This window comes from Pinus tabuliformis, chromosome 3_1 (assembly GCF_031772625.1).
Source record: "Pinus tabuliformis cultivar Carrire ecotype Pingquan chromosome 3_1, CPIR1, whole genome shotgun sequence".
NCBI lineage: Eukaryota > Viridiplantae > Streptophyta > Pinopsida > Pinales > Pinaceae > Pinus > Pinus tabuliformis.
This window is the reverse complement of record NC_142301.1, coordinates 618030481-618045501: the sequence shown is the minus strand read 5'-3', so window position 1 is coordinate 618045501 and position 15021 is coordinate 618030481. Positions and strand designations below refer to the sequence as shown.

Here is a 15021-nt window from a genome sequence, read left to right as displayed (position 1 = left end):
CTTCAAAGATCACGGGTGTATCAGAATGTTTAGTTGCCTGGATCCATAGAGCATGGCCTGTGTTATAGCTTTAATAATATCCCACGTGGTCTTCAGAATGTCTTCCAGTAGGATCATGGCCTCGTATAGCCTTAAAAGATCACAGGTGTATCAATGTCTTGCAAAGGAATATAAACACTGTTGTTATATTTTTTCTTCCATTAGATCATGGCCTCTTGTAGCATGATTTTTTTTTTCTTCTAGAAAGGCTTATGGTCATTCAAGGTGCCAAACAAATCACACCACTCAAACTCAAGCAACAACTCTTCAAACCCAAAATATGAAGTCAACTTTTGTTCACTTGCCCTTGATCCCCTAGGAGTATTGCATGTTACTTTTGGTCTCTCTTATGAACTATGTTGTGATACGTTGTGTCTGAAATGCCATTTTACATAAGCCATGAGTTTATTTTCCATTTTATCCCCCAATAGTAACAAAATATATCTTCTATGTTCTGTCTTGCTTTAGTCTATTGAAAGGATTAATTCCTTCGAAAATTACCAATACCGGATAATAGATTCAGTCACATCTTTTAAAGGAAATATGTTGGAAGATATTATGCTTCAAGCAGTGCTTAGAAGATGCTGCTATCTTAACTTGTCAGAAGAGTTGTAATGGTAATTTCAAGTCGAAATTACATAACACACCGATTAGAAAATGCTGATAGAATAACTTGTCAGAAGATCTGTAATGGTAATTTAAAGTTGAAATTATATAGCATACTGATTGGTTCTTGTGATGCTCCTAAAGCTGACTGATTTAAGTACCATTGCCAAGTCTTTCACTGTTTGCATTAATCAAGCTAACTATAGAGAAAATATAACAGTCACAAATAAAAGCTTAGCCCGTATGCTCGTGTCAAAGACAATTAACATTTCCATAGAAAAAAAGGAATCAATAGTTCTGCTGGCTTAACCAATAGCTAAGCCCACTTCAAAATTCTAGCCTGCCTGTGAATCTGTTTACAACAGAGCTCACCAAATTTCTATAGTAGGCATAAAAATCTCAATAGGCCCTTCACAAGCTTCACGACTATACTATTATATTTCTTGCTTGCTTGGTCATCTAAGGGGTTGAGGGTTCTATATAGTCTATAATCATGCAGAACAAAATAATCCTATGCATACTATATTTATGCAACAACCTCATGATCATATTACAGATAGAGGACAAAAAAATAATACCATGCATACTAGTAGTTATGTAGCAATCTGTTGATGCTCATATTACAGATAGAAGGCAATAAAATTTTCATCTTTCCAAAAAAGGTGGAATATGGGCCTATTACAGCCTGATAGCTTGGTCTTTCCTTCATCTGCTCCAAGTAATATATAATAAGAGGATGCTTCCGAAAATACTCTTTGTCCAACTTCAAAACCTCTATTCTGGCAAGCAGAGGGATAAATGCACAATCTGCCATAGAAAACTCAGCTCCAGCCAAAAACTGTGTGTTTGTAAGTTGTTTCTCAACCTCATTGAGTAGCCTTATAAGTTCATTTGTGTTTGAAGCCAAAGCTTCCTGATCCTTCAACATTTCCTCCATGGCATGCATGGTTTGAAGTTTGTTGTGATATTTTCTGCCAAATCAGGATTTTCCACAAGACGAGTAATGACAACTTGCCTTTTGAATTTGCTAAAAAAATGAATAGCGTGATCACTTGGACAGTGATTTAGCGTGAAGAGTTTCGAGTCCCATGAATCAATCTTCTCTAGCCACTCCTGGACCTTGCTCTGACCTACCCTTTTATGGCCTAAAGGCTTGCCAATCTTGGCAAGATACCTATTTACTAATAAAAATTGATAGGATACGAATCATTAAATAGACATCAATAAGGCCTCTGAAAATAATTCAAATATTATACATTCTGTAGGTGAAAGAAACTTATCGAATCATAGTCTGTGAGTCACAGAAAACTTGATCCGCAGTGATTAGTACAGGAATACTACCATTAGGACTTTGCCTGAAAAACTCTGCATCCAAATTCCTTGCTTTGAAGGATCCACAATGTGGGGGTTATACTTCGTATTTTTCTCTTCCATCACCAAGCATACCTTTTGGTACTCAAGTGAAAGGGGATGGTAATAAAAATCCATCATATTGAATGCCTTACAGTAAGCAGACCTTGCAATAGATAATTCACAGACCTGCTTCTTACTGCTGCTTCCGACAACAATGAATGTGATGCATATAGCAATGTGAAAGGGAAAAATTACGCTGGTAAATTATTCTCAGAGACAAGACATTTTTTTTCATTCAGTATGTAATCTATTATAAAATCTCACTTTGATGTGTTCAATTATTGGAGAAGCCTCAATGCTACAGTTAATCAACAATTTACGTGTATCAATGTCTTTCAGAGAAATATATACTCTGATATATCTTTTCTTTATTTTGGATGATTCTTAAAGTAGCAATATATGGTTATTCAATATAATAGACAAATTGAGATTGGTTGGTCCCTACCTAGGTTTCCAAGTGTTTGTACCTTGCAACATATTTTGCTTCATGGCGTTTGTTAAATATTAGGGAAGAGGTTATATGCTTATTTGTTAGGACACCCACATTAGCTTAGGATTTTATAACATAAGAAAACCTTTAAATTCCTGAAAAACCTTGAGTTTTACAGTGATGATATACACAACAGTCAAGAACCCCAACATTGAGAGATTCAAATATGACAACAACACAATTGTGTTCTATTATTTATTTATAGAATAATCGGAAATGCCCATCTAGAAGAAGGGTTTGTACAGTTCATAACCTCTCTCTTGTATCCCTGTCAGGCTGCTAATTTTTCTTCCATTTCATCTACAATTTTACATTAACCTCTCTCTTGTATCCCTGTCAGGCTGTTAATTTTTCTTCCATTTCATTTACAATTTTACATTTTGTGATCACTACTGTCGCTTTGAAAGAAAAATAGTTGAGATCTGTACTTAATATTCTTTTTGTCATTCACACATTAAAAAAGCGGAAAACAAATACATGCATGTGCATTTGCATTTAGAATGCATGCGGAAATTGATTTAGGGCAGTGCATCTTCGTGTGTGCTCCTTGCTCTATGTTGAAACAATTTCACTTCTCTTTCCTTAGTAGCTAGGATTTTCATTGCAAAAAGAAATTAAACGGCTGTTTAGCATATTAGATTGCATATTTAGGAATTGAAATCTACATCATGCGGTCAACTTTAAAGGCAAACTTCTCTAGAAAGATTAACTGTAAAATAAATTTCAATAAACATAAAAACGCTTTGGAACCCAACACACAACATTTAGAATTCTAGGTTAGAGACGTATTCCGGCGTCGTAAAGCCTGGTAACTATCGCTTTCATCATAGGTTGGGTGATTCCTCCTCTTTGAGACGACAAGTGCTAGTACGGACTTGTGCTCCCACGTACCGTCGAGTATATATTGGGAGACCACAATAGGCTATATCCTTTATTCTTAGGAAGCCGTGTCTGTCGCCCTATCGATCGCAATGCACTGAACACAGCATTCGGGAAGATTGACTGCCATACCGTAAAAAGTATTCTGGAGTTTTGCGATTGGTTTGGTAATCCCCATGTCTAAATTTCCAAAGTAGTCACTTTCGTTCCTTTTCATACTCCTTAAAAGAAAAGGCCCATCTGAGCACTTGTCACTTCAAGCTCATTAAAAATCGAAGGCGACTAGAGTCATCTTTAGCTTTTTCTCGACTCTTAAAAATTGAAAGAGCAAGTTGTGTCAAAGCGTCATAATTTTTTTTTAAATCGGAATAACATCACTATTCCCTCGTTGGTCTTAGGTTGAGAAAATGGAGTCCACCGATCAAGAATTTCCCCTCGGGGGAATCCTACTCCCTTTTCCTCTAGGTGAGATGTTGGTGCACCTCATATGGCTACATTGTCCCTTCCAGGGCTTGCAATTGGCCCACCAGTATGGCTTTTCGCGACCTTTGTCGTTGAAAACACTATGATTCTTGAGCAATCATATTAGCACCCAAATGATACTAGAGTTACCCAAATCGAAGGTGACTAGAGTCTCTTTAGCTTTTTCTCGAGTCTTAAAAATTGAAAAAGCAAGTTGTGTCAAAGCGTCATAAAATTTATTTAAATCAGAATAACATCATTGTTCCCTCATTGGTCTTAGGTTGAGAAAATGGAGTCCACCAATCAAGGATTTCCCCTTGGGGGAATCCTACTCCCTTTTCCTCTAGGGGAGATGTTGGTGCACCTCATTTGGCTACATTGTCCCTTCCATGGCTTGCAATTGGCCCACTGGTATGGCTTTTTTCGACCTATGTCGTTCAAAACACCATGATTCTTGAGCAATCAAATCAGCAACCAGATGATGGTAAAGTTACCCCCCAAACTTCTACTTCGTTTGTTTCTCCCTCTCCTTCTTCCTCTTCGCTTGGTAAAACTAGTCAAACTAAAAACCAAGTAATTGAGAAGAAGAAGAGAAGGAAGGAGAAGAAGAAGAAGAAGCCAACGATGAAAGGGGGCAACCATGCATCATCTGACAAAAATCCACACACTGCACCATCCAAACCTAAATATCCATGTGTCATTTTCAAAGGAGATCACAATCATCGATATTGTCCTTGCATCCCACGGATCTTAAGGGACTGGTCTCCATGCTTTCCGTTCCTTTCTAGCACTAATTTTGGCTATTGCATATTCCTTTACTCTTTTGAATGACATACTTCATTTTATCCTCTCATCTAGCTTTCACAAGACCTATCCTTTCTTTGTTTGTGAATATGTCAACTAAACAAATGCCAACTGATCCTGAGGATTAAAAACATCTAATTCCAAGCCCGTACAACATACTAAGTACCAGGCAGGTAATCTGTTCAGAGATTTTAGATGTTCCATAATGGTGCCAAAGGTGAAGTTGTTTGGCTTAAAAACACTCTCCTCATTTAACCTAAAACATTTCGGGCCTCATGGCATTACCCAATGCAAGCCTTGAAAATGGTGCCAAAGCTGAAGTTGTTTGGCTTAGAAACAATCTGCTTATTTGAGCAAAAACATTTAGGGCCTCATGGCATTACCCACTCTGTGCATATCATCAAATTACAAATCCTGAAATTACATAATTTTATGTAACCTCATCTAGCATAGGCATTGCATTAAATAGTTTCAGTGCTTGGTCATTGGACCTATGTTGAGCTTAGCCCCCTATCATTGCATTCTGTGCAATTGCACAACTTCTCTCCACCACTATGTACGACATCCGTTTTCTCTGGAAACAAAAATACTCATGCAAAACCCAAACTCCACAATACACATTTTCCCAATGCGAAACCAACAACGTAGCTCCAACGTAGCTTTGGTGTTGCTACTGCCAAATTCCCTAAAAAATGTATACATTATTTGGCACAGGAAACTCAATCATCATACCCTATTTGATTGTTTCTATCTGATTGTTTCTAACATGTGTAGGTTTTTGAAATTGTTAATTTACAATTTTAACTATGTTTCAAAAAAAAATGATCATATAAAAGTTGTTGTAATAAATATCTTTCTTCATTATGTTTACAAGCTTAGATACCCACTCATTTAGAAACAAATTGAACATGCTTCTTGCCAAAATGGTAGTGAAAAACGCATTGCAAGATCAATGATAAAGTTTTAGCAAGCTGGGAAAAGGACATAGAAGACCCTTGCACTTGGTTATATGTCACATGCGATGCCTCCCGCCATGTAATCAGGCTGTAAGTACGTTTGACCTCGCATTGTTCGGATTATAATATAATATTCAAAACTAATTTTTGGATTTATGACAAAAATATTATAGTTTTTCCATCTTTTATTTTTCTTTGTCCTAATGAATAATATAATATTGCCATGTGATGTGCAGAGATTTGCCACGCAAAAAGCTGAGTGGAACATTATCACCCAAGATATCTCAGCTCTCGCATCTGCAATACCTGTAAGCAAGCATTTCATTATCTTTGAAATGCAATTATTAATTTGTTAAGGCGTTGTTAAAATTCTTGATTGAATGAAAAGAATAGGCCGAAAAACTTTCTGAGTGGTTCTATTCCAGAGAGCTTGGGGGACTTGAAAAGCTTGATCAGTATTGATTTGTATGAGAACAATCTCACTAGAGAGATACCTGCCACTAATGAATATTCTCTCATCGAATTCAAGATTTACAAATTTCAAGAAACGGAGATCATGCTAATTTAGTAATAAGATGGCTATTTATTTGGTAATGTTATTATATTTTTTTTGTCACTGCTCTTTTTTCAAATAAGCTGAAGTTTCAGGTTTCCATCAAGTCAAAAATATTTTTTCCATGCTTAAATTTATATTATAATAAAAAAGTTATGTATTTTGTAATTACATTCCAAAATCAAACAACATACATACCTTTCAACATATTAATGATGGTTTTCCAGTGATAACTGGTAAATGTAATCGTGGATGAAGTTCAAATTTTAAGGAGAAAAGTTCATTTCACACTATTTTAATAATTATTAATATCAAAATATAATGATTATTATTACTATTAAAAATATATTATTTATATTTTAGTGAATTAAGTATTTTTTTTAATTAAAAGGTTAGTGGAAATCTAATCGGTGATGAAGTTCAAATTTTAAGGAGAAAAGTTCATTTCACACTATTTTAATAATTATTAATATCAAAACATAATGATTATTATTAATATTAAAAATATATTATTTATATTTTAGTGAATTAAGTATTTTTTTAATTAAAAAGTTAGTGGAAATTAAAAATTAAGTATTTCTTGAGATTGAAATCTAATTTTCATTTGATAAGATGAGAACCAATGGTCAAGTTTGAAGGGTTGGAATTTTACTGTTAAGTTGCTTCTTTCAACTGGTTTACAATAGCATTTAAATAAGATATGTTAATAAATTAATTGTATAATCATTGTAAGGTATATTATTATTATTTGAAACTATTATTTAGCAGGATTGACTTATTACTATGCTTTTTATTGAGACAAGAGGCTCATTCTACACAACCCAATGTAAAGACGATGTGTAAATATGTATCTGCTCAACTTGGATTTTACAAGTGCCCCTCTTATATATATATATATATATATATATATATATATATATATATTCTCTAAATAAAAAAGAAATGTAAGCTACAATAAAAAGAAAAGAAGAATATGTTATGCATGTTTAGTTAGTTGTCCATATAATCTAATATGATTTCATGTAATGTAATTAAAAGCAAAAAGAAAGATGTTTATTAAGTGGAGAGGCTCATTGTATAACCCAATCTCAAGAGGCTCATTGTACAACCCAATCTGAAGGAGATGGATAAGTATGTTGGTGCTCAACTTGGAGACACATGTCCTTTTTAAAATAAAAATAAAATATTCCCTATATAGTAAATAAATGTAGGTTATAATAAAAAACAAAAAAATATGTTATCCATGTTTAATTGGTTGTCTACATGACCTAATAAAGTTTCATGTAAAGTAATTAGAAGTAAAAAAAAAAAAAAAATGTGAGAGGAATTTGATATATATATATAGAATCCATATGGAATGACATTTAGCAAAGAGATTTATTTTAGTGTTGAGATCGAGCCATTATTAAAAAAAATGATTTGAATTTTTTTTGAATGAAAAATTAAATTAGATATATATCTAGATTGAAAATATTGAATAACATTGAACATTAATTTAACCATTTTTAGATTACTATATTAATATGAATTGATATATTAACATTTCTATTAGTATTACTAATTATTATTATAAATAAATAACTTTAAATGAATTACTAAACAATCAATTAATTAATTAATACTAATTAATAAATTAATAAAATTGAATATGGTCAACTATAGCTAATTTTGGTGAAACATGCTTAACCATGTTCAACCATAGTGAATCAATGTCAACCATTGATTATGATGATCAACCATGTTCAATGATATTCTTCCATGGTCAAACGCGCTGCACCATCAACCAAGGTGATAACGGGTATTCGATGTCTCTACGGTGAACCATGATCAACAATGGTAAATCATGCTTGAATATGGTAAACCATGGTCAGTGTCTTTATGGTCAACAATAGTCAACCATGGTCAACCATGATTAACCATGGTTGAATTTCATTAACCATGATCAACCTTGATTAAAATCTCTTTCATCATGATCAACTATGATGGTCAACCATGGACATTCATGGTCAACCATGGACAACCATGATAAGTGATGGTCAACCATGGTCAACCATGTTTTATAAAATCAAACATGGTCAACCATGGTCAACCATGTTTTATAAAATCAAACATGGTCAACCATGGTCGAACGCCACATTGTGACAAATATTGTCTCGATATGAAAATAAACCATGGTCAACGAGGGTCAACCATGATCGACCATGGTCAAGCATGATTAACCGTGGTTGAATTTCATCAACCATGATCAACCTTGATTAAATTCTCTTTCATAATCATCAAATATGATGTTCAACCATGGACAACCATGGTCAACCATGGTTGAATGTCACATTGTGACAAAGATTGTCTAGATATGAAAATCAACCATGGTCCAATGTCGAACTTTGACAAAGATTGTCTCGATATGAAAATCAATCATAGTCAAGCATGGTCAAGCATGGTCCATCATTGCATTATGACAAGGATTGTCTCAATATGAAAATAAACCATGTTTATTCTAGTGTTTAGTATTATTCCCTTGGGTTTATAATCTCGTGGGTTTATAGTATTAATCCCTTGGGTTTATAATATCAATCCCTTGGGTTTATTATTCCCCTGGGTTTATTATATCAATCATGGTAAACCACGGTCAATCATAGCCAACCATGGTCGAATGTTGCATGTGACAATGGTTGTCTCAATATGAAAATCAACCGTGGTAAACCATGCTCCAACATCGCATTGTGACAAAGATCGTCTCGATATGAAAATCAATCATGGTTAAGCAGGGTCAACCATGGTCCAATGTCGCATTGTGACAAATATTGTCTTGATATGAAAATCAATCATAGTCAAGCATGGTCAACTATGGTCCAACGTCGCATTGTGACATGGATTGTCTTAATATGGAAATCAACCATGGTTAACCATGTTTATTTCAGGGTTTTTATACCTTAGGTTTATAATTTTTATCCCTTGGGTTTATTATTCTCTTGGGTTTATAATGTCAATCCCTAGGGTTTTATTAATAAAAGGGTTTATATTCCTAGGGTTCAATATTATTTGCTTAGATTTTGCAGTCCCTTGGGATTTTAGTATTAATCCCTAGGGTTTTTTTCCTTGGGTTTATAATATCTATCATGGTCAACTATGGTCAACCATGTTTTATAAATTCAATCATGCTTAACCATATTTTATAAAATCAATCATGGTCAACCATGGTCCAATGTCACATTGTGACAATGATTGTGTCAATATGAAAATCAATCATTGTCTCAACCATGGTCAACTTCGCATTATGACAAACATTGTCTCAATATGATAATCATGGTGAGCCATGGTCAACCATGGTCAACCTTGTTCAACCTTATTCAACCATGTTTTATAAAATAAAACATGGTCATCCATGGTCAATTGTGGTCAACAATGATCGAACATCGCAGTGGACAAAGTTTGTCTTTATATAAAAGTAAAAGATGGTTAAGCATGGTCAACCATGGTCCAATGTCTCATTGTGACAAGGATTGTCTCAATATTGAAATCAACCATGGTCCAATGTCTCATTGTGACAAGGATTGTCTCAATATTGAAATCAACCATGGTCAACAATGTTTATTTTTGTGTTTACAATGTTCGTAGGGTTTAATATTATTCACTTAGGTTTATAGTCCCTTGGGTTTTTAGAATTAATCCCTAGGGTTTATTATTCCCTTGGGTTTATAATATCTATCATGACCAACTATGGTCAACCATGTTTTATAAATTCAATCATGGTCATCCATATTTTATAAAATCAATCACGGTCAACCATGGTTGAACATCACATTGTGACATGCTTGTCTCAATAAGAAAAGGAATCATTGTCCCAATCATGGTCCAACGTCGCATTATGACAAACATTGTCTCAATATGATAATTATGGTCAACCATGGTCAATCATGGCCAACCATGTTCAGTCATGTTTTAAAAAATCAAACATGGTCATCCATGGTCAACCATGGTTGAACATTGCATTGTGACAAAGATTGTCTTGATGTGAAAATCAACCACGGTTAAGCATGGTCAACCATGTTCCACCATCGCATTGTGGCAATGATTGTCTCAATATGAAAATCAACCATGGTTAACCATGGTCCAACATCGCACTGTAATAAATATTATCTTGACATTAAAATCAATCATGGTCAACCATGGTTTGATGTCACATTTTGGCAAAGATTGTCTCAATATGAAAATCAACCATGGTCAACCATGTTCCAATGTTTCATTGTGACAAAGATGTTCTCAATATAAAAATAAACCATGGTCAACAATGATCAACAACCATGGTCACATTGTGACAAAGATTGTCTCTTGGTCCAATGTCACATTATGAGAACCATGGTCAACCATGTTCCAACATCGCCTTGTTACAAATATTGTCTCAATATGAAAATCGACCATGGTAATAACGATGGTCACAATGTGACAAAGTTTATATCTCAGTACAACATCACATTCTCACAACATGGTCATCCATGGTCAACCATGGTCCAAAATCGCATTGTCACAAAGATTGTCTCAATATGAAAATCAACCATGGTCAACCATTGTGCAACATTTCATTGTGAGAAAGCTTGTCTCAATATGAAAATCATTCATGGTCAACCATAGTCCAACGTCACATTGTGACAAAGATTTCGTCAATACAAAAATCAACCGTGGTCAACCATGCTTATTTTAGGGTTTATAATATTTATATTAGGGTTTATATACCTTGGTTTTATAATATTTGTCCCTTGGGTTTAATATTATTCCCTTGGGTTTAAAATTATTCCCTTGGGTTTATAATCCCTTGGATTTTTAGTATTAATGGCTTGGGTTGATAATATTTATCTTAGGGTTTATATACCTTGGGTTTATAATATTAATCCCTTGGGTTTAATATTATTCACTTGTGTCTATAATACCTTGGGGTTTTATAATTGTCACATTGTGCCAATTATAATATGTCACATTGTTTCAAAAATTGTCTCAATATGAAAATCAAACATGGTCAAGTGTTGCATTATTACAATGATTGTCTCAATATGAAAATCAACCATGGTCAAACATGGTCAAATGTTGCATTATTACAATGATTGTCTCAATATGAAAATCAACCATGGTCTAACATCGCTTTGTTACAAATATTATCTCGACATTAAAATCAATGATCATCAAGTATGGTAAACCATGGTCCCATGTCGCATTTTGGCAAGGATTGTGTTAATATGAAAATCAACCATGGTCAACCATGTTCCAACACCACATTGACAAAGATTATCTCAATATGAAAATCAACCATGGTCAATCATGGTCAACCATGGTCACATTGAGACAAAGATCGCCTCTTGGTCCAATGTCACATTGTGGCAACCATGGTCATCCATGGTCAACCATGTTTCAACGTCACATTATGACAAATATTGTCTCTTCCTTCAATGTCACATTATGACAACATAGTCATCCATGGTCAACCATGGTCTGACATTGCATTGTGTCAAAGATTGTCTCGATATCAAAATCAACCACGGTCAACCATGGTCAATCATTTCCCAATGTCATGTTATGAGAAGGGTTGTCTAATATGAAAATTAATTATGGTCAAGTCTAATGTCGCATTGTGACAAAGATTTTGTCAATATAAAAATCAACCGTGGTTAACCATGGTCAACCATGTTTATTTTAGGGTTTATAATATTTATCTTAAGGTTTATATACCTTGGGTTTATATTATTTATCCCTAGGGTTTAATATTATTCTCTCGGGTTTATAATCCCTTGGGTTGTTAGTATTAATCCCTTGGGTTTATAATATTTATCTTAGGGTTTATATACCTTCCGTTTATAATATTTATCTTAAGGTTTATATACCTTACATTTATAATATTAGTCCCTTGGTTTTAATATTATTCCCTTGGGTTTATAATACCTTGGGGCCTTATAATTGTCACATTGTGTTAAATATTGTCTCAATATGAAAATCAACCATGGTCAATCATGTTCCAATGTGGCATTATGCCAAAGATTGTCTCAATATGAAAAGCAACCACGTTCAACCATTGTAAAGCACGATTAATAAACATGGTCACATTGTGACAAAGATTTTCTCTTGGTCCAACGTCACATTGTGACAACCATGGTCATCCATGGTTAATCATCTTCAAATGTCGCATTATGACAAATATTATACGAATATGAAAATCAACCATGGCCACATTGCTGTCCAACGTGACATTATAACAACATGGTCATCCATGGTCAACCGTTGCATTATGACAAAGATTGCCTTAATATGAAAATCAACCATGCTCAACCATTATCCAACGTTGCATTGTGAAAAGTTGTCTCAATGTGAAAATTAATCATGGTCAACCATAGTCCAACATCACATTGTGAAAAATATTTTGTCAATATGAAAATCAACCGTGGTCAACCATGTTTATTTCAGGGTTTATAATATTATTCACTTGGGTTTATAATCATTTAGATTTTAGTATGAATCCCTTGGGTTTATAATATTTATCTTAGGGTTTATATACCTTAGGTTTATAATATTAATCCCTTGGGTTTAACATTATTTCCTTGGGTTTATGATACCTTGTGGTTTTATAATTGTCACATTGTGCCAATAATAATGCCACATTGTGTCAAATATTGTCTTAATATGAAAATCAACCATTGTCAACCATGTTCCAACATTGCATTGGGACAAAGATTGTCTCAATATAAAAATCAATTGTGGTCAACCGCAGTCAACAACTATGGTCACTTTATGACAAAGATTGTCTCTTGGTCCAACATCACAATATGACAACCATGGCCATCCATGGTCAACCATGTTCCAATGTCGCATTATGACAAAGCTTATCTCAATATGAAAATCAAGCATGGTCAACCATGGTCATTCATGGTCAATAACCATGGCCACATTGTGACAAAGATTGTCTCTTGGTCCAACGTTAGATTGTTACAAAGATTGTCTCCATATGAAAATCAATCACGGTCAACCATGGTCCAACATTGCATTGTGACAAATATTGTCTCAATATGAGAATCAACCATTGTAAACCATGATTGTTTTAGAATTTATAATATTTATCTTAGGGTTTATTATCTTAGGGTTTATAAACCTTGAGTCTCTAATATTGATACTCTTTGTTTAGTATTATTTCCTTGGGTTTAAATCCCTTGGATTTATTAATATAAGGGTTCATATTTGTAGGATATAATGTTATTCATAAGGTTTTTAATATTATTCATTAAGTTAAATATAAATGCTTTAGTTTAATTAATTAATATAGATTATAAAAAATAAATAAATAATATTTATATTAATAAATAAACAAATAACAATATTGATATTAATGAGAAAATATTAATAAATAATAATAATAATAATTAGTTAATTATTCTTATTATTTATTAGTTAATTATGAATGGATTAATATTTAATGAATTAACTAATTATTTTATAAACGAATTTGAAATCATTTAATTAAGAATATCTATATTTATATTTAATTATCAATATTAATTTTTTTGTAATATAATTTTTATTATTATATATTTATCAATGGCTTGTGTGGTAGATACAAATGAAGCCTTCTACGTATATCTACCATATTTAATTAATTAAATGTAATTGTGCTAGTAATGAATTATTACTCATATATATAATCATAAGAAAGTAATTATTTAACAAATTCATACTTATATTTTGGAAAAGAATTATTATTGATGTTATTAACTCTTAAATATATATTTATTAATATAAAATGCATTAATATTATTAATAAAAAAATAATATGCACATATTTACTACTATAATAAATAAAATATTTTAAAATAGTTATTAACATATTTTTGGAAAATCTATTAATAAAAACATTTAAGCAAATTGTAATATATATGTATGTACCTATGAATGGGGTAGGAATATATATATATATATATATATATATATATATATATAAGTAAATTTTGACAAAAATTTAATTCAAAACAATTTGAAAGTAAAATATATACTATTATTTTAAAATTAGAATGAAATTAAAGTAAATAGTGAAGTGGTGAAATTATATAAATTAAATAATTGGTAAATGCCTATAAACATTAATTCATAATAATCGTCAAAACACTTATTTCATCTTACATTTCAAATTGTTAGAATTTAAAAAATAATTATATTATAAAATTATTATTATTATCATTATTAATTATAAAAAAATTTGATATAAGTTAAATATATATACATTTAAAAAAAAATACAAGAAGATTATTAACTATGGAGATTCACTCCCATTTTATTATAAAGATTTTTAATATATAAATAGGTTTTCTTACAATATCATGGCCCAATACCGTGGCTTATCAATACGGAATGTCCAAAAAATAATAACTGATTTTATATTACACTTGTTCATATGATTTTTTTTTTTGTTAATGAGCTTAATTAAAAAGACAAAAAATGTATAAATACCTTGTAAATAAATCTCAGTGTTTCATTTGTGTATATTATTAAGAATATTCTAGAATGTCCTATAGAAATTCAATCTCAACTATCTACTTAATAATTATTTAAAAAAAGGAAAAAATAGACAGAGGATTTCATATTTAAATATAACTTGCAAGCAAATGAGTTCGTAACAAAAACAATTCTAAAACATTACAGTGTTTTAAAATGTTGTACTCCAGACAATTCCAAAACATTGGGATATTTAAAACTGCAAGGATACTGTACAGTTAATTAGGCCAAGAAAGTTATCGAGTGCTGCGGTAATTCCGTTCCCGAAACCATGTTGATGTATTTTGTGTTGT

At 32.3% G+C, this 15021-nt stretch overlaps 1 pseudogene; it reads right to left on the bottom strand.

Annotated features, from left to right (window-relative positions):
- Positions 1-1231: 1231 nt before the first annotated feature.
- LOC149188537 (glutathione S-transferase TCHQD-like) lies at positions 1232-2136 on the bottom strand (annotated as a pseudogene).
- Positions 2137-15021: the final 12885 nt, after the last annotated feature.